The sequence below is a fragment of the Rhinopithecus bieti genome, unplaced genomic scaffold, assembly GCF_001698545.2.
Source record: "Rhinopithecus bieti isolate Rb0 unplaced genomic scaffold, ASM169854v2 scaffold_6481, whole genome shotgun sequence".
Lineage (NCBI taxonomy): Eukaryota > Metazoa > Chordata > Mammalia > Primates > Cercopithecidae > Rhinopithecus > Rhinopithecus bieti.
In genome coordinates this window covers 2697177-2717999 of record NW_016805314.1, presented here as the reverse complement: position 1 = coordinate 2717999, position 20823 = coordinate 2697177, and the positions used below count along the sequence as shown (strand labels likewise).

Sequence of the window (20823 nt, the reverse complement as noted above, 5' to 3'; positions counted from 1 at the left end):
TTTTTTTTTTTTTTTTTTTTTTTTTGAGATGGAGTCTTTCTCTGTTGCCCAGGCTGGAATGTAGTGGTGCGATCGTGGCTCGCTGCAACCTCTGCCCTCTGCCTCCAGGGTTCAAGTGATTCTTTTGTCTCAGCCTTCCAAGTAGCTGGGACTATGCCCAGCTAAGTTTTGTGTGTGTGTATATATATATATATATATATTTTTTTTTTCCAGTAGAGATGGGGTTTCACCATACTGGCCAGGCTGGTCTCGAACTCTTGACCTTGTGATCTGCCCGCCTTGGCCCCCCAAAGTGCTGGGATTACAGGCATGAGCCACCATGCCCAGCTATGAGCCAAGTTTTAATCTTTATCCCTCTTTCCACCCATACATTTGCCTTCAAATCCTGTATCAGAACCAAACCATTTGATGAACAGTGGGAGTAAGGAAGTCTCAGACAAGGTATTTTCTCTGTGCCTTTTCTTTTTTGGGGGGCACAACATGCTTAATAACCCCATCTACAATGAGGACAGACATTGGTGAAAAATATGTTATCTGTGTAGAACTCTCCTTCAAAGGGAATTGCTATTGAAGAAGAGACTTGAGTGTTCCCTAGGCAGCAGGGAGACGAACAAGACCCCTGGATGGTGGTGGGAGGACAGGAGGGACCCTTGTCACCATCCACCATGGACTCTCAAGAGAAGACTCCTGGCTGGGGCTGCCCAGAGGAGCTGCACCATGTTTCATCTTATTTTGGCTGAGTCCAAGAGTCTGTGTGCTTTCCACAAACACTCATTCCTGCCTCGCAGACTTAGCTGCTTCTTTCACTCTTGGAATCTTGACGTACACCAAGCACATCTTGGAGCTGATACTTTCTCTGGGGTTATCCTGGACACACTTTCTATCCGTAGAGTCATTAAAACCAGGTCTTCCCTTCAGGGTCCTAAGCTGGTTGGTTTTAGCCCTCACAGGAAGTTCACATCCTGCTGACATTGGGAGCAAGAACTTGCTTGACCCCTATAAACACTCTTCTAGGGATCTTTTAAAGGGAAGTATTGAAGGTAGATTTTTGGCATTTATTTAAAGAATCTAATTCTCTTCCTCAAAAGTTTTATCCCCTTTATTTCTCTGCTCTCCTTCAATCATATGAACACAGTCAACATCAAAGAAAAGAAGGAAACAAAGAAGGAAGGAAGGAAGGAAGGAAGGAGAGACAGAGAGAGAGGAAAGAAGGGAGGGAGGGAGGGAGGGAAGGAGAAATTTTAGCTTCTTTTTAGCATTTTGAATTCCAATTCCAACTTTCCACATTCTCTTTTATTGTTATCACTACTACTGCTCCTGTGACTACTAATACTATTATTTAGTAAGAGCCCTAGCCCCTAGATGTAAGTTTGCCTTTATAAACGAGCACAGTTCATTTGGGTTGTCATATAATCCAAATATAATATCCTCCCTCTGGCTCCTGTCTGCCTAGCAAACTTCCATTCATTCTTGAGCTACCTGCTCATGTTTAGTCTTCTTGGCAAAGCTCTCTCTGACCACCATTTCCCTCCATAATATGAAACATTCTCCCTTTATACTGTCTTAGTTGCAGATTTACATATTTGGTTATGCTGCACTCATCACAGTGCCCTGGTAGACAGTAAAGTGATGGCTACTTAGGAGCTTGGGTTTCATAGTCAGCTATTTACCAACCATGTGATCTATAAATAGTTACTTGTCCTTGTAGAGACTCAGTTTCCTCAGCTGACACATGGGTATGACAATAACAGTATTCAACTCCTGGGGTGCTGTGCACAGTAAATGAAAGGAGGCATGTGAAGTGTCTATATCTATTAAACGTTGGGTAAATAGTGGTTGCTGAGGTTCTTATAACCTTATATTGCTTCATTCATTTGATTGTATGTCCGCATTGTTCACAAGAAGGTGAGGATCTTGAGGGCAGGGCCTGTGTTCCCTTTCGCTGGTATAATTCCAGCACCAAGAACAGAGCCTGACATCTGGAGGCAGCTCGGCACGTTTAATTTAAACTGAACTGAAACAACACAGAGTTGAAGTCAGGCACCCGTGGGTGGTGCGTCCACTGGGACCACGAGGGATTGCAAACGCTGCTTACACGTGAAAATCCCTGCCCTGAGCCTTCACCAGACTGGGCACTACCTTGGCCCGCTCGGAACAGCTGTTTGTGCCGGGTCGCTGGAAATTCCTTTCCAGGCAGCCCCGGTTCCCGCGCGGCGCCTTCGCCGCGAGCCTGCAGCAGCTCCTCCCGTGCGGCGGGGGCGCCACCGCGTCGGCCGCCCCCTTCCCCCAGCCCTTCCCGCTCCTCTCCTGGGCTCCGCCTCCGTGTCCTCACGCCGACCTGGTAGGTTTAGTCTTTTGTGTGGTCCGGCATCAAAAGTTTAATTAGAAAATCGCGCCTGGGCTTTTTAATAGCCCGAGTTCCGGCCGTAAAAGCCCTGGACGTGGTCCCGCGCGCGCCGGCTCCTGGCAGGAGCGCACCCGCCGCTGCAGCGCGGGGACTCCCGCCCTGAATCTTATTTACATTCGGACTGACAATAGCTCTGGAACCTGGCTATAAATAATTTCTGGGGAAGATTTGTCTAATTAAACGTGCAGCAGCAAGGAAAGTGCTTTAACCACAAGGCTGGTGTCCTAATGAACGTAATCACTGGATGGGGACAGCTTAGGAGTCGCATCCAGACGTCTCCCTGCGGAGGCGGAGAGATGCGGGGAGGAATACTCAGGGAGACTTTCCAATCCATATTTAATTGTGCAGTGTGTTCACCTCGTTAGAGGGCCTCTTTTTTTCCTTCCCTTTTCCCATACCCAGGGGTAGAAAGGATTTCAAAATGCAGTTTTGTGGGGCGGCCTCAGCCTCAGATTCCACGGGAGTCGTTGTCAGTGGTCTGTCAATGTCTAGAAATGATCTGAACATATAACATGTATTAATGAATAAGTAGTGGCACTTATAGGTGCTGAATTTAGAGACAAAGGTACGGCTGATTCCAACTGACTCCAGATTTTTCTCCGTCCCCGGCTATGGTATTTCCAGACTCTAGGCTCGTGGAGGGCAGGGGCTTTGTGTGCAGTGTGTTCTGCCCTTTGTAAGTAGGGAGCTGGGCAGCGCATCCACCACCCCGGAGGGCGTGAAGAAAATGAAATGGGTCCTTCCTGCCTGGTGTCATTCGTGGAGGGGCAGCCACTCCTGCTGGCATCTCAACGGTGGTTAGCAAACCCAGAGGGATGTAAGCCCAAGGCATCCATGCTCGTTTCTGCTTCATTAGAAACAGACAATATAACATCAACCAGATGGAAAAGGACACAGGATGCAGGGTGGTTTTCCTTCTGTGTTCCTATTAACATGCTCCCGAGGACAGAAAGGGTGCCATGGGAGGAAGAACAGCACACTGTCATACTGTGTGTGGGTAGCACAGGATTCACGGGTGTATACAGATTGACCTAGATGCATAGTAGGCACATGCATGTGTATGTAAACCTCAGGTGGGCAGATACGTATGTACATAGACATGCACGTCCTGGTGCTGCACTAGGGATGACATAGTTATGTTGCTATGGTAACGGGCATGCTCTTGAAACCAAGGCAAACCAGTGGAAGGAGGGTGGGAAGCAGGAGCTGGGGAGGGTGTGGATCTGCAGAGGAGCCTGGGGCTGAACTGCAGCACAAACTCCTAACCAGCACTGCTAACCAGTGCTTGTATCCTAGCCCTCCTCCCATACACAGAGATGAAAGAGCAGGAGTGCGGGCACCTGTGATTAATCGAATTCACCACTGGATGTCAACGTTGCTCCAGCCAATTAGAAAACAAACAGCCATTCCAATAATCTTCTGCTTGTAACAAGGAAGTTTGATCTTTAGGCGGCAATCAGTTTATGGTATGAATGTACTGGGGAAGGGGAGGGTTAGACAACAGCCTTCTGACAGAGCCCCAGAGGGAAAATTATCAAATTCTAAATTTGTCATTTGCTCTTTAATCATAACCTCCACGTTTCCTCCAGCACCCCTTGTTCCCCATTCATTATTCTCCCTTAGTTAACACTTCCTAATGAACCATCCAATATTTCCCTTTAGTTTGCTCATTGCCTGCCTCTCCCCTGATACACACACAAGAATATCAACTCCATAATGGCAAGGAGTTTTGTTTTTGTTCTGTCGCACCCTTGATGCTTAAAACACTGCTTGGCAAAAAGGAGATGTCTGATAAATATTTGTTTTAAATAGATGTGTATATAAGTAAATGAATTAATGAGATAATGAAATGTGGTCAATGAATAAAAATGGAGACAGATATTATTGCAATATGAATAGGAGTTTTTCTTCTCTGAAATAAGGATATATATACATTTTTATATGTATATACATATATTTCAGAGAAGAAATATGTGTATGGATGAGTGAGTGTGTATGTGTGTGTATATATACATATATGACTGGAGAAAGTGGCACAGAAGCAGTTGCCTAAACATCTGAAATACCAGGTTTGGAAGAGACTTTAAGCCAAGCCTTGGAGGGCTTTCTGAATTGAGTTATAGCTCTGCCTCTATTTTGTTTTGTGGACTTGGGAAGATAACTTAGCATTTCTGAACCTTAGCTTCTTCATCAATACAATGGCTTCATCATAATAATATTGGTCCAACCTACCCCTTAAAGACTTACGAGATCAGATGTTACAGTGTTAATCCACAGTGTATTTTGCCTTGACTAATATATACCATATATTGCCCAAACCCTCTCTTACATGCTGTAAACACCGAGATCCTACACACACAGTATTGACAATGTAGATATTATAACCCTTTTCTAAAGATGAACATGGAAATCATAAACCTTTTCCAGGTATTTCACTTAACCCAAAGGTCTTAACTCTTAAGGTAAACTGCAGGGAAAACAGGGATCGGAAATCAACCTTGGAGTGGTCACATTTCCCACCCAACAAATGAAGGGATTGGGAGAAGAGCCTTCCCTTCAGAGGCGCGGGCCTCAGATTTGTGGCTGTTTCTGTATCTCCTGTTTTAGGGATATGTTGAAGGCCCGGGCTGCCATGGCAGCGAGCTAGCAACCTGCCAAATTTATATGTTTAAGTTTTAATAAATAAATTAAATTAAGCAAAAATAGGTCTGCACTGTAGAACCCTTTCAAATTATTTACTGTGCTGTCACTTTGGGCTCGTTGATGCTTGTTAATATTTCAAATTTAATGATAAGCACCATTTATAAGCTAAATAAGACATTAGTTGCACTATACGGGCAGAAATGTACAAGGACACCGCTAATCTAAGGTGAAAAATGCATTATTGAGTGGAATTTAATTAGTAGATTTTGTTCTATTAGTGGCTTCTATATTGCATTTATGAAAATGAATACAAATATGATCCAAGCAATCTTTCCAGTGAGAAAATGTCACTGATAATCTAACTTCACTCCTACTCTTTAAAGCAGATGCAAGATGAAAATTGATGTCCTGATCTCTTGCCAGTCAAAAGATTTTCTAGTTTGTGATTCTAATAATAGCTAAATTATGGAGAGATGCCTTGTGTGACGCTTTGGCAGGTTCAGTGAAGAAGTGTGTCCAGTGAGAATTAGTTTTAGACTTTTTTCTTATGGCAATCCTATGGGCAGTCCATGTCAGAGAATTAGGTCAGAATTATGGTTTGCTTAGCTGGTCAAGTCTAATGTGTCTGAATTATCTGTTCTGATTCCTCTGTGGGGCAACATGGCCTTAGGAGAAAAGGCAAGACTTGGAATCGTATACCTGTGATTTCAATCATACTTTCATCATTTATAAGCTTTGTGCAATTTATTTTCTTAAAGTAAGTACATAAGCTACCACATTTTATGAATCCACCCAGTAATTCAGTGAGGTTAGTTACCATTATGGTCTCTGTTTTATAGATAAAGGCAAGAGAGACTCGGAATGCTTGAGCTACTTGCTCTAGGTCACACAACTAAAAACTTCAGTTCTCTGCATTTTCCATTTTCTTATCTGATGATGGAGATTTGCCATATATTTAAAACGTGTATTCAATAAATGTTAGTCTGGACTCTCTGTTTCCTCCAGTTCCTTACTTTCTGGTGGCATCTTGGAAAGGACATAGAGGGCCGGTGACCGGAATTCTCATTTCTAGGTGACGAATGTAAAGTCTTTCCTGACCTCAGCTCTCTCATATGACAAATAGGAAAACAGAATGCCTACCTTTCCCACTGAGGTAGTTGTGAAAATCAGCTGGACAGCCATAGTGGGGTGTTGTACAAATGGAAAGTGTCAGTGTTATTAATATAGGCAATAATTCTTTTGATTCTATGCTAAATTGCATTGACCGAAATATTGAGAGAGGAGATGGCTGAGATTCATACTATAGGAGCATTTCTTTGCGATGAGTTCAGATCGAAGGTAGGTGCAGGCACTCTCTGAGTTACACGCATCTAACGTATGGAGATTCTGTGCATACAAAGAACTCGGTGCACCCCCTGTAGGAACCCACCACGACAAGCTGTGCTTGAGATTCTGTGCCTCTGGAAAGCATCTTTCTGGAATGACCCCGCCTGGTTTCAGTCATGGTTATGGCACTGTAGCTGGTATGGATTGCTGTCTGAACCAAGCTTTCCTCTTCAATAGCTCCTATGTTCCTACACAGGGTGGCATGCTCCTCTGCCTGAGTCTTGGGATTCAGCAAACCTCAGCCCTTCTAACCCACACATACCCTCGCGTGATGTTGACCCCTTCTGCCCTTCTTTTCTTGCTATGACTTTGGTACATCAGGAAAATCATCCAAGGGTGATAAAATAAATGCATTTGTTAGGAATCTACCTAAGTTAATGACACATTGGAAGGCTTTATTCATTTTCTTTGAAAACCAACCTCATAAGGGTAAGAGATGTTTGATAGTTCGTTTTTCTTTTTTAAATGAACCTCAGGTGCACAGAATTGTATTATTTATAACCAGTGGCCCATGATTCACTCTCAGTATTCTATGTTTGAGCCCCTTTTTATTTTTATTTAAAAAATAGTGTCATAAACAACAACAGATCCACACCTCCACCTCTGAACACACACACACACACACACACACACACACACACACACAAGCTAGGGTCTTGGCATCAACCTGCATCTCCAGGTCATGGTCCTCCCCCATCCGTCCTCCTTCCTGCCTCCTACCTTAGCCATCATTCAGAATTCCATGTGTATCTTCTGCTTCCATTTTCACACAACTGCATCACATACATATGAGTCTCGAAAATTATTTTTTAATTTTGGTATTTTTCATCTTCATAAATAGGACATGCGTCTGATATATGTGATTTGGGGTTAGTTTTCACTTATTTATTTCTAAGATTATCCATAGTTTTGTGTGTTGCTGTAGTTCATTGGCATCGGTGGAATATATTATTCTAATTTATGAGTATTCCTCAGTTGATTTATCCAATGTTATGTTGATGACTGTTTAGACTGAACCAGTGGTTTTTTCCTCTTGTGAATGGGGTTGCTATGAACATACCTTGCTGGGTCACAGAGTTTGGGAATGTGTAAATACGGAAGGTGTTGCCAAACTGCTTTTACCAGAGCAGCAGCTTCTCCTCTCACCAGCAATGGAGGAAGATCCTAAACTTTCGCAGCTTCTCCAATACTTAGTAGTGCCCCGCATTTGAATGTTTGCCAGTGGAGTCTGTGTAAAATGCAACATCATTGTAGTTTTTAGAATCCACAGAATATGTCTTCATAAGTGTTTCCTCCTCTCTGCTATGCTTGTTCATTTATTTTGCTCATTTTTCTACTGTATTGCTGTGCTCTTCTCATTGACTTATTATTAGAAGTTTTTTAAATACTCTTGACATTAATTTTTGTCAGTTATATGAATAGCTCCATTTTCAATCTAATTGAGATAATTAGTCCAGAGACTAAAGGAAGCATGAATTTATTTTATCCTTTGATCAAATAAACCCACTATTCCTGACCTCACCTCATCGCCTTTAATCTTCTATTCTGCAAAACTAGCAGAGGGAGTGACATTGTGTCAGGACTAGAGAGAAAGCTGTATTCATTAGTGGATTCCAAGGGGAACAAACAGGGCGAGGGAGACCTAAAGCAAAAGCTTCATGTTATTTATTCTTAAAAAAGGCCGAGCAGCCCTCCCCATTTCTGTCTAGCTTTAATTAGTGGACATTCTTGATGCCTTTACCATCTTCTCAGAAAGGGGACTATCTTTTCCAAAGTAATCAAAGAATTACAGAGAAGTCTTTCTTTCTGTACTTCCCTTGGCAGAGATGAGATAGACATTGGAAAAAGCATGTAGGGATACATTATCCATGCAGATGAGTCTCACAAGTCAATGGAGCTAATTAGGAAAATGATGGAGTCAATCAGCACTTTATGCAAGTGTATTAATATTAATAAAACTGCCATTTTACCCTGAGGTTAAAACAGAAGAGGAGAAAAGCACAGCCTTGACCAGTGAGTCAACTCTCAGCCTGGCTGCTTGCTGGAACGCTGACCACCCTCATCCATTCTGGGTGATCTTGTTCCTTTTCTGTCATCAAAATTGTCCTAATAAAAAAAGAGAAATATTTCAAAGGCACGGATGAGCTGTCCTTGTTTTATTGTTTTGGTTACTTGAAAGCAAATTCTGCATTTCCTTTCTTGTTGAGTCATAACTAACAGCACATTCTTGTTTACATGGTAATTTCAAATCTATAATCTGATTTAAGTTTTGCAACAAACTTACGAGGCAAAGTGCTGATATTTTCCCCATTTATAATTTAATAATTTGTCCACACGGGGGGACTATGAGAATAAAATTTGAGCATTCCTTAACAACAGTTTTGTGGGGGACCAGAGTGAATGGAGGCCTTGGGGAAAGAATGATTTCTATGCTGATGCCCTCAGGAGCTAGTTGGTGGAGCACAGGGAAGACGCTATGCTTCCTTTTTCTCCATTCGTTCATTCATTTCTCTCCATATCCATTCTCATAGCCACTGCCTTGCCTCTAGCACCATCCTGGTCTCCACTCTTTCCCCTAAAATACGTTCTTCGATTGTGGTTAGGGTAGTCATTTCAAATCACAAATCTGATTGTGCCACCCTAGCCCAGCTATGAGCCTTTTGATAGTTCAACCTGGCTTTCAGAATTAACACAAATTCTCTAGCAACGGGGCCTTTCACGAACCGCTAGCTTATCTCTGCATCCTTATTTCTGTCTGGTCCCATGTTCTCCATCTCATTTCTCATGTTCCAGCCACACGGAACTGCTTGCTGCCCCAGGTACATGCAGAGACCCCTCGGTCTTCACGTTCTTACATCTACGTGAAAGCTGTCTCCCCTAGGCTCCATTGCCTGGCTCCTCAGGCTGGCAGCACAGAAGTCATTCTTTCCTCAATGCTTCTCTTCATCCCTCTCCCTTACAAAACTGTTGTCAAGGAATGCTCAAATTTTCACCTCATCGCCCTCTCAGTTGGTTGCCATTTCCTAATCACTATCCAGGCTTCTCCACAAGACAGACACTTTCTAGAGGACAGGGATTGGGGCACCTAGGACATTAGTTGTCATGAAGTGTTGTCAAAAGAAGAGGTGAAGAGGGAGAGAGTGGATGGATCACATGGTTACTTAGGGGAGGAAGAATTAGAAACCCATCTTGAAGTCCTGTGCTCCTTCCCACATTCACATCGTCTCACTGGCTCATGTTCACCTCATTTCACTCAGAGTGCTGGCTTGGATAACCTGTAAGAGTATTCATTAAAAGGTTCAACTTTCTCAAGACTCATTATTGGAATTCATTCCACATCTTCTGTAGATTTGCTTAATTTTCTTCCAGAGGGTCATGGAATCTATAGGGAACTTCCTGTTTTAGTTTACTGGATATTGTTTTTCCTGATGGTAATTAACTCTCTATTACCCATTCTCATTTTAGTATTTTAAATCCTAAACCAAGTATCAATTTCCATTTAAAAGAAGAAAATCTTTCTAAAGGTACACAGATGTAGAACCCTTACAAGGTTAACTTTCTATATGTTTTCCAATTATTTCCAAAGTATGTATTTGTTCAAGTAATCCTTGATTTCATTCAAACCTGTTTATTGAGTAGGTCACCTATTATGATCAGGCAAAGTGTTAGGTGCTTATTCTCATTTAGGATTGACTTTGATAATAATCATGCACATTCCTAAATCTAGGATCCTGAGATGATCTTAAGTCTGTTAGAGACTGACTTCTCTCCTACTCTATTATTGAATGTGTAAAATTCAGTGACTTACTTAACCTTAATTATCCTGTTTCTTCATCTGTAAAATGGTTATTATACTTTCTTTCATATCTACAGTGTTTACTTTTACTAAAACTACTTGAGGTCGTTTTAGTAAGAAAACTGAGATATTTCCTCTAATCTCAAGGAATCCAGTCAGAGTGATAGATGACTAAGTCAGTGATTTTTCTACAATGAAATAATGGCTAAGTTAGAATTTTCAAGGAATGCTATGGGAAGACTGGAGGTTTTATGGGTATTTCCATTAGATTGAGGAAAAGGAAAGTCAAAAAAAGTTTTCAGAGTTGATGCTTGATGTGAGTTCTAAAGGATGAATGACAGCTTGCTAGAGAAAAAAAGCATCACAAAGACTTTCCAGGCAGTGGTAAAAGCACGTTTCAACAGGCTGATGTATGATACAGAATGATCCTTTTGGAAAAAGTAAGTGGCTCAGCATAGAGCACAAAGAAAGAAAAACTTGTGAAAAAGGTAGAAATGAAAAGCCAGAGAGACAATTGGAAAACCAAGAGAAAATACATTCAGATTAGCAGAACAGAATGATTTACTGCAGGGAAAAGGAATAATAGACCTATTAGGAGAGGCAGAGAAAAGTAGATTTGAAAATATGGAGGTGTGATAGGCTGAATTATAACATGGACCTAGTGCAGGTACCCTATATAATCCTCTCCTTTTGAGGGTGAACGGAACTTGTGAATATGACAGGATTTCACTCCTATGCTCAGGCTGCATTAAATGGAAAGAATAGATTTTGCATCATATGTGATTAGGTCCTTTACCAGTTTATTTTGAGTTAATCTAAGGGAATATTCTCTTGGTTAAGTCTGACCTGAAAGCTGAGAGCCCTTTGAAAGAAGAGAGAGGTTTGAGGTGATGCGGCTTTCTTTTGCTGGACTTTCAGAAGCAAATGACCAGGTTGTGATAAGCCTATGGAGGGTTCTTATGGCAAGAACCTGAGGATGTGTCTGGAAACTTAGAATGGCGACTTGCTAACAACTGGTAAGAAAACGGGAACTCTTGACCCACAACTGCAAGGAACCAAATTCTTTCAACCACCAGTAAGCTTAGAAGGGGACTCTGAGCCTCTGATGAGAACTACAGCCTTGGCCACCCCAGACCTTGATTTCTGCCTAGTGATATCCTGAGTAGAGTGCCCTGCTAACTCCTGCTCACAGAAACTATGGCAAAACAAACATGTTGTTTCAAGTTGATAAATTTGTGGGAATTTGTTCTATAACAATCAGAATTGAACACGGGAGGCCATGGGTGTCCTGGCTAAGGAAGTTGCAGTGGAACTGTGAGAATGAAAGCCAGATTATGTGTGCTGAAGAGTAAATGGAAGGTGTTGAATTCATGCTGGGTAGAGATGAGTAAATAAACAGCCTTCTTAATGTGATGGAAAGAGCAGGTGTTCCATGGGGGAACAAAGGACAGGAGGGTAGAGAAGTACTTGGTGGTTTGGCTGAGCCTCTGAGCAAAGTTGTTCATCGTGGATATACCACGCACAACGCAAGAGAAGTAGAGGAAGTGGGTGGCAGGGTGAGTAGAACACTACTGGGGTGAAAATGTGAGAAAGTGCAGGTAACTGAAAGCTCTCAGGATTCTTGCTGTAAATAGATAGTGTTTTCAAGCCATTCCTGGTGGTCTCTGAAGCTTGCAAGAGTTCACTGTTTGGGGTCCAATCAGCAGTCAGTGGTCTTTGGTTAGAGTTCTAAGAAGGATGCTGGTGTGATGTTGGGAGGAAGTATACATGGTGCTGGAGAATACTGGACAAGGCTCTGGAACCGTCAGAGTCACAGCTGTGGCTCTGCCAGTTAGAGCCCTTTACCTTGGACTAGTTAACATTTTAAGCCTTGTTTTCCTTTTATACTTACGAAAAAGGAAAATAATGATTAACAGTATATATTACTAAATATTGCAAGGATAAAAAAGGTAATAAATATTGTGATACTTTGTAAAATGTATTAGTACGTCTTATTCGGTGTGCCGAATAGCGAGTACTAATCTTTATTTCCCCAAGGCCCCAGTACTGAGGAATATATAACATATTGATTGCAATTATGTTGTAAGTACTTAATAAATATTTGTGAAATTCATCTTAAATGAATAATTATCGAGTAGTTATAAGGACTCTAAGAAAATAATAAGTGTTCAATGCAGCTTACCTCTAATTGCAAGTTATCTTACGTCTCAGCAGACCTAAGCCTTGGGTTTAGATGGTGGCATAGCATACCGGATCCTTGTCAATGAAATAGTCACTTAGCTTTCTGGCCTCAGGAAAGATCACCTGGAGGGTCAACCTAAAGCCCATTGGAAGCAGATGCTTTCCTGAATTTCACTCTTCTGTAAAACTTAGTTCTAGTAGTAGAAGTAGAATTATGAGGCCTCAATCACAATGTGACCCTCCAGGAACCTTCTGAGGAATTCAGACAATACTAAACTCAATAGATTAGAACCTGACAAAGTGGCTGTGGCACAAGGTTGTACTCACTAAGAAGGACATGACTTAGCACCCTCTTTAATCTCTTTCTTTGTTTTCCTTCACTTTACCAGTAGAATGTTAATAGGCCATTAACAGAATTGGCTTTGCCTCGGAAGAACACATAGCCGTATGTGGGCAAGATGTGCTCATATTTTTATTTTAAAAATGTATGTAGATGTGTGTGGTGCTTTGTGGAGGACTCCGTATAAATAAATAACTTTCCTGAGTGATATGGGAGACAGGGAAGAAGCAACAGCAGACATGGGCCTTGCTCTCAAAGTGCTTGAGCCACTCTGTTATGTTTGGGGATGAAGTGAGAGAAAAATAAGATGTGATCTGGGTCCTCCAGGAGCTTACCCAGTAAATGAGGCAGGACCATAGACAGTGCACACAGCAGCATGAGCAGCGAGAACAACATGCATGCAGTGCTCTGGGTGGTCACTCACCAGTCCCACCAGTGAGTCAGGACCGTGCCTCTTTCTTCTTGCACTGCTGGTACCTGATGCAGTGTTGACACAGGAAAAAAAATGAAATATTTATTCCTTGAGTAACTGAGAGGCGTTTATTAAAGTGAGAACTTGATGAAGTTGGCACCAGGCCTGGACCAATCCTAGAGGCATTTACCCAGCATTGCACTTTGGTGCTGGCTCGGGCTCTGTTTTTCTCCCAAACTGTCTTCGCTGACCTGCTTGGGCAAGGTCACTGGGCCATGGCTTTAGGAGAGATTTTGATGTGGAGAGATTCTGGGGTGACTGCCTCTTGAAAAGCAACTTTGCAAGCTGGAGGGGGCTGTTTTCCCTGTGGTGGTTGAAGACCAAGCATAGCACCAGCAGCTGTTCAGAGACAGGAAAAGCAGCTTCATTCAAAAAGCCATCATAATTTGGCAAGGAGTGCTCCAATCAGTAGCCTTCCTAATGCGTGTAATTGTTATGCAAATAAGCCACAGCACATTACCCAGACCGGGAACAGGAGCATCAACTCTGTGATTGACAAGAGGCCAAGGCGCCCAAGAAAGCGCTGGCGTGCGTCCCACACTGGGGGCTCAGTGGAGCTGTCCTGGCGCTGGGCTCATAGAGAGAGCTGGCTTATGAAAGTGGACCAGTGGAGTGAAGCTTATTCTTTAAAAAGTGAAGATATTCGAGTTTAATAAGATGATCAAGGTCTGGATTTTGATTTTCTGCCTGCAAATATCAGTAACAGAATATTACAGCTGAACATGGTTTTAGAGATGACCACATATTCAAACCATTTATACTTCAGAGGAGGAACTGAGGTAAACGGTGAAGTGACTTATCCAAAGAACCCAGCTCCCCTTGCCTCCAAGTTCAGGGTCATTTGATGTCAAACCCCGCTGTCTCTTAAGTTAGTGTAGCTACAACTTTTTTTTTTCTTTAAGCCTTTTATTGTCTCCTTTTTTACTTTTCACAACGAATTCCTATTGTGAAGGAATTATGAAGATTGTTGGACACCTAAAGAGTCTTATTTTTAGGAAGGTGCCATCTGATAGTATAGATGAGACAAACCCCCAAGGAACTGCAGTATAAGAGTAAGGAGGGAGAGAATGGTAGAGGTGTTCAAAGCAGAGAGGGATCACACACATTTGGGAGAAATGGAAGAACTTCATACAGCAGGTGATATTTACAATGAGCTTCAACAATCGTAACAGAGATAAGGAAAGGAGAAAGAAGCAGGGGCTTGTGGGAATATTAGCAGCAAAGGCAGAAAAATGGGGCTTGCACAAGGAGCAAGAGAGGAGGAATTGTTCTGGAGGTTGGGGAGGTCTTAGCAGAGCAGACGTAAAAAGCTTAAGGGCCGGTATTCGAGCTGTAGAATCCAGGACCAGGCTTGGCAGAACATGATGCGTTGGAAAGAGTTCTGGGTTTAGAGCCCAAAGGCCCGCTTTTGCACCTTTCACAAATGTTTGGATATGTGATGGACACAAATAACTTAAACCTGTAAACCTTCATTTTTCTCCTTACAAGGTCATTGTAGAGATCAAATATGATGACAATGTGAAACGCCTAACACAGAACCAGGCAAGTAAAAATGAGTTTCCGTTTGTTTCTTCATTCTGTTGGTTTGGAAACTTCAGCTGACTCAGCTATCATAGTTTTCTGTCAATTCTTATTTGGTGATGTCACCGATTTTTATGTTTAACCCTTTTTCTAAAATAAGCCGAGTCTAAGATCACCTTGTGAGTCCAGATGGCATCTGTCACCATCTTTTGGTTTCCCTCTGTAAAATCTCTCCTCTAGTCATTCTTATGTGTAATTGTCAGATTAATTTTCCTTGAACACTTCTTCAGCCAATAGTCAACTGCGAATGTTTATAAATGTGCAGTGGTTCCTGTGTGAGCTCATTGTATCAAATTCACGTTCCTCCCTCAAGTCCTTTCCCGCCAGCCCCCCATTATCCCTCAGTGTTCTCCCAAAACCTCCTCTCAGGCTTTCCAGTAGCTTCCATAGCTTCCTCCTCCATCGACAAATCCCAACAGAACTCCGCCTTCAGGACCCGGTGCTGCCTGCAGAGTGGGCCCCTGTCACCCTGGGCTTTGCCCCAACCACCACGTGGCCTTACCTACAGAAACCACATCCTAATCATCTCACTGCATCTTATCTGTCTTATTGTTGCTATGGGGCTGGAAGTGTTCTAAAAATGATTGTCTTTTCTATTTCTTCTGTATCCTCCCTGGTGCCTAGCACTGTGCAGGCATAAGATAAATGCCCAATACAGTCATGCACTGCATAACGGCGTTTGGATCAATAATGAACTGTGTATGTGATGGGGGTCCCACAAGATTATAATACCATGTTTTTTACTCTACCTTTTCTGTGTTTAGATAGGCTTAGATGCAGAAATACTTACGATTGTATTACACCTGCCTGCAGTATTCAGTATAGTAACATGCTGTTGCAAGTTTATAGCCTATAGGTTTGTGTAAGTGCTTTCTGATGTTTGCACAATGACAGGATTGCCTAATGGCGCGTTTCTTAGAACGAATCCCGGTCATTAGGTGACATGGGACTGTATATGCTGTGAAATAAGTCACCGTATACCCCAAAATTCACAGCAGACTTTCCTTTTTGCCCACAGGGAAATAGTTAATTGAAGGGAAACCCTTGGGCCTGTTTTTGTAGTTCCAAACGGAGTTTGAGGCTGTGCCATTTACCAAATTATCTCTTGTCTATGAACTGAGTAGAGATGGCCCGGAAACCACTGAGGGAGAATGGAGATAGAAACGTACATCCTTGTTTTCAGTGTCAATTTTCTGACTACATAACACACTTAAAAATTAAATTTGCTAAAGGCACTTCAAGTGCATTCCTTGCTAACACTTCATTACAAGGCACTTATCAGTAATAAATCCACAGGGCCTATGTTTTTTAAGAAAATAAGAAATACTTAGAACAAATACAGAAACCTTGCTTTCCTCCCACTTCCCATTTTAGTTCTAGGGAAAGCAAATGATTTCTAGTTGAATGGATTAAAGATGTCAGACTGTTGTTAATATAGTACTTGAATAATAACAACATGCCAAACTTAAATTCTTCTTTTAGAGATTTAATATAAACTGGCAACTAAGAAAGTAAGGGAAATATTTTGCTGATATTGTACATCTACTTATTATCCAAGAAGGATCTCTCTCTGGTTTTCTTTTTTCATAGTTCCAGCTAGAGGTTACTGAGACCTCAGGAAATACCTCATCTACTCATAGAGCTGCTCTTTATTCAGCATCTGTCTCGTCTTCCTCTGTCCCTTCATCAAGTTGGTGAATATATATTTGCCATCCATATTTCTTTTATCTCTTATTCACATTTTGAGGCACTACAGTGTGGCTTCTGCTCTCTCTACTGAACTAAAACTAATTTCCTTAAGGGCAATAACCTTTTTCTAACATCTAGACTCAAGATTCAGCACTTAACTTTTATCTTACTCAGCCTCTTTATGATATATGACCAAATGGCTCAATATTTTGTTTCAACACTCTTCACTTCACCCTTTCATTCTGAATAGTCAGGCTTCCTGCTGCCTTTATAATCCCCCGCCTTCTTCTCCATCAGCGTCCCTTCCTTCTCGGTCTCTTACACGCTGCCCTCCCAGCAACTTCTCCTGGTTAAGCACTCCCTCTCCGAGGGCCTCAACTGTTACTTTCATTCTGAAGACTACCAAGTCTTCTTTCCCAACTTCACATCTTTCTTTAGTGTCAAGATATTAAGCAAAGTTTTGTTCTAGTAGAAAAGACAATAAATGCATTAATCTGTAAACACATAAACAAAAACCCAGTATGCTAGATGGCAACATGCTCTAGAAAAATCAGGCTGGGGAGGAGAGAAGAGACCTTGGGAGGGTTGTGGAGAGGAGTTCTCGCTGGGAGGACACTGGAGCAAAAACCTCTTGGCAGAGGCCGTCCTGTGGATATTTGGAGAAAGAGCTTTTTAAGAATATGCAGCTGCCACTTCATATGCTGTAGGAGGAGTGTGACCAGGCTGTCTAAGGAACAAGGAAGTGTGGCTAGAATGGACTTGTGGGAGAGGAGGAGAGGTCAGACGGGGATGAGGAGCCACGTCACACGAGGCTCTGCACTCTGAATGAAATGGGGCCAGGGGAGGGCTCGGGACAGAGGAGTGACATGAACAGACTTGTTTTAAACAGTTGTTCCTCCTGCTGTTGTGAGAATTTATTGCACGGCAGAAAGTGAAGTGTTCTGGGTGTGAGACAGAGGCAGTTTACAGCAGGTGGATATGAATGGAGGGAGAAGGGATGGGATTCCGAATGTGTGTTGATGGCACATCTGGCAATGGTTGTTGATGGGCTGGGTATGAGATATGAGAGGGTGGAAAGAGTCAAGGCTGATTCCAAAGTTTTGGTCCTGAACAAATGAAAAGATGAAGTTGACATTTGTTGAGATGCGAAACATGTGGGAGATGTAAGTTGGGAATGGGGTAACATGGGGAGTTGGGATTTGCACATGTTCAATTTTAGATGCCTACTAGAAATTCAAGTGGAGAGGGTTACTAAGCAGATGAATATTCAATTCTGGAATTCAAATAAAGGTATGTGTATATGTGTGTGTGTCTCTGTGTGTGTGTGTGTGTATATATATACACATATATAATCTACACATTATGTATATGCATGTATTTGAGTCATTAGCAATTATATTTACAGCCATAAGAGTAGATGAGGTCTCCAAGAGGGAACATGGAGACAGAGGAGGACAGAGATCTAAGGACTGACCCCTGTTCTCTCACTCTGGGTATTTCCTTGGTTATCAAGTCTTGTCATCTTAATCCCAGAAATATCCTTTATTCGTACCTTCTACAGAGTCACACCTTGCATGGCCCCAGGGGTAGCCATCCACACGAGCGGTTTAAAGGGAAACCCTCTGGGACACAAAGGCAGTATGAGTATCACTTCTCTTGGAACGATGCTGGTCCTGGTCCTGCTTCACAGCTGGATGAGATTCAGCTCCTGTCATTCTAAGCCTTTTCAGTGGAGAAGATACTTAACTGGCCTCCCTGCTGCCAAACTCTTCTCTCCACGGTGACATCAGAGGGACTATGTTAAACCAAAATCTGATCACACCGTTCCTTTCTTAAAAACCCATGTGACTTCTCATTTATCAGAGGTTGAAAGTCAAATAATTTTAAAGGCTTCCCAAGCTTGGTGCAAACCATTTTCCTACCTTTTATCTCCTACCTCAGCACCCACTGGTCATCAACTACTTGTGTGTCTTTGTACCACCTGTGCTATGAAGGTGATGTCCCTGTCTGCCACTCTCAGACAGAGGTCCTACTTAGCCTGCCTGCATCCAGTATTTATTTCTGCCTCCATCAGTTTCTCAGTGCCATTCCTCCATTCTTTCTTATTTTGTCAGAATCTTCCCAAGTCCACAAACCATTTTCAGCAGCTGTTACATTTTCCACAGGACTTCCGTGTCTCCTCTGGCCCATTTCCGCTCTTAATCAATTCTGTATCCAATCCTGACGTTCTTCAAGGACTGTGCAGATCTTATCTCTCCAATGAGATTATAAACTCCTTCATGGCAAAAATAAACAAATAAATAAATAAATACTTTTTTTCTCTATTCTCCATGGCACTAAGCAGTTGTAGAGCCATTTTAATAAATACTTTTTTGAATTGAATTAAATATATTGAACGTCCTTCCTATTTTAGCAAGTTTGTAGATCAGGTGGGTCACCAAAGACTCTTATATGCACTCTATATAATTCCATCTGCCAGCTGTTGTTGGATACAGTAGCTCCCTGTGCTCCTAAATATCTCTTCTTTATATTTACAATTCAAGGACCAGATGACATAGGTTCTGCCAAAGTGTATTTATAAGAATATGAAAAAAATATGGCCACATGAGCCACATGAGTGAACGTGTGGCTGCATTTCCAGTGAGTGTGATGATACACATGTTCCTGTGATTTTGCGACTGCAATATGAGTAGATAGCTATCTGTGAGCTAAAGCTAAAAGGAAGCTGGCCCATTTCCAGATTCTGGGTATTTTGGGATATTATTTAGTTGTTATTGACAGAGTTGAGAATCAGCTCAGATCCAGCAGAGAGAGAGAGGTAGGCCTTCCTTAGGAGCCCAGGGCCAGGGGATCAAAGCAGCTGTGAATAGCTTAGCAATCAGGGCCTCCTATTTTGAATAAGTGCTTTCAACATGCAAAAAAACAAAGCCCTTCATATAAACAAAAATATCTAATATCCATTGAGCCTGACAAATGACAAAACACTTTCACATGTATTATTTTATGAGACACACCAACTACCTTGCAAATAGGCATTGAAAAGAGATGATGATCCCACTTCTGTAAATGAGAGAATTAAGCTCTCAGATGTGGAGAAAGTAACCCAGTGTTATGCAGGCAGGGAGAAGAGGGAAGTGTGAGGGACAAGTGTCTTCACAGTCAACATCCAGTGCTTTCTGCTATGCGTTACATTGTCCCTAAGACAATGAAAATTTCCAAAAGCTCCCTATGGCTTCATCTAAATATTCTGCCTCTTCTCTCTCTAATCCCTTTTGAAATAAGGAATTCCGTGGAGACACTATCACTCATTCATATATTTGGCAGCCAAGTAAGAACAATGTTTTCTTTTTCCTTGAACTTTAAAAGGTAATTTAATAAATAAATGAAAAACAAACCGAGAAGAGTATCTGAACTAGGGCTTATGTTTCTAATAAAATTATAAATGCCAGAAAGTGCTAGGAGTGATTTATTATCCTGTTATTATAAGTGACTGGGAAGCTTTCAATAGAGTCCTTGCTAATTTCTAGCAGCTGCATTAAATCAGAAACTCTATTAGCTATTATAAAATCATCATTTCAGTTTTCTGCAAATCAACCTGAATACCTGATGGGAGCTTGGAACTGGTTGCTGCTCTACATGCTAACCTCATCCTTGGCCTCCAAAAGAGAAATAAACACGAGTCACAGGTGGCATGATACTGGTCACATCAACTGTTAGGGATTCATAAATGGCTGCCTGTTTTTTATAGGAGATCTTTCTGATGGGAAAACAAATAGCTTCTTTCAGTAAATACCACTTCATTAAGAGAACAGGAACTGAGATAGCATCGAGTCCTGTGTTCTGAATTTTAACCCCTCCCCCTACCTCATTCTATCCAGCTTTCCACCCTAGTCCAGCAGCTGTCCACCCTTCGTAAGAACAGAACAAATAACTAACTACAGACAAATCTTCTGGAAATTGCTGGCATTTCTACCCTTTATTCTGATTTTCACAATAAAATACACCTCCAACAACCCACTCGATCATGACCAGATAAGTAACACCTTATGTTGGACAAGGAAGAAAAGTCAAAAGCAGATATCAGTAAATCTTTGAAAGCAGCTTTAGTCTTATGTTTCAAGAGATAGCTAGGCTGAGGTGGGCAGATCATGAGGTCAGGAGATCGAGATCATCCTGGCTAACATGGTGAAACCCTGTCTCTACTAAAAATACAAAAAATTAGCCGGGTGTGGTGGTGGGCACCTGTAGTCCCAGCTACTCGGGAGGCTGAGGCAGGAGAATGGCGTGAACCTGGGAGGCGGAGCTTGCAGTGAGCCAAGATCTCACCA

General features: G+C 42.0%; 1 protein-coding gene across 3 annotated transcripts in view; it reads left to right on the top strand.

The window, feature by feature from the left end:
• OPCML (opioid binding protein/cell adhesion molecule like) overlaps positions 1 to 20823 on the top strand; it is a 1180847-nt gene that overhangs the window by 572030 nt on the left and 587994 nt on the right. Inside the window, exon 1 of one of the 3 annotated variants that reach the window (XM_017872156.1) lies at positions 2306 to 2341. The exons of the other annotated variants lie outside the window; for them this stretch is intronic. The gene's annotated coding sequence lies outside the window, so the exon portion shown is untranslated. Of the gene's footprint in view, positions 1 to 2305; positions 2342 to 20823 lie in introns of those variants that run through there. 3 annotated transcript variants of the gene reach the window in all.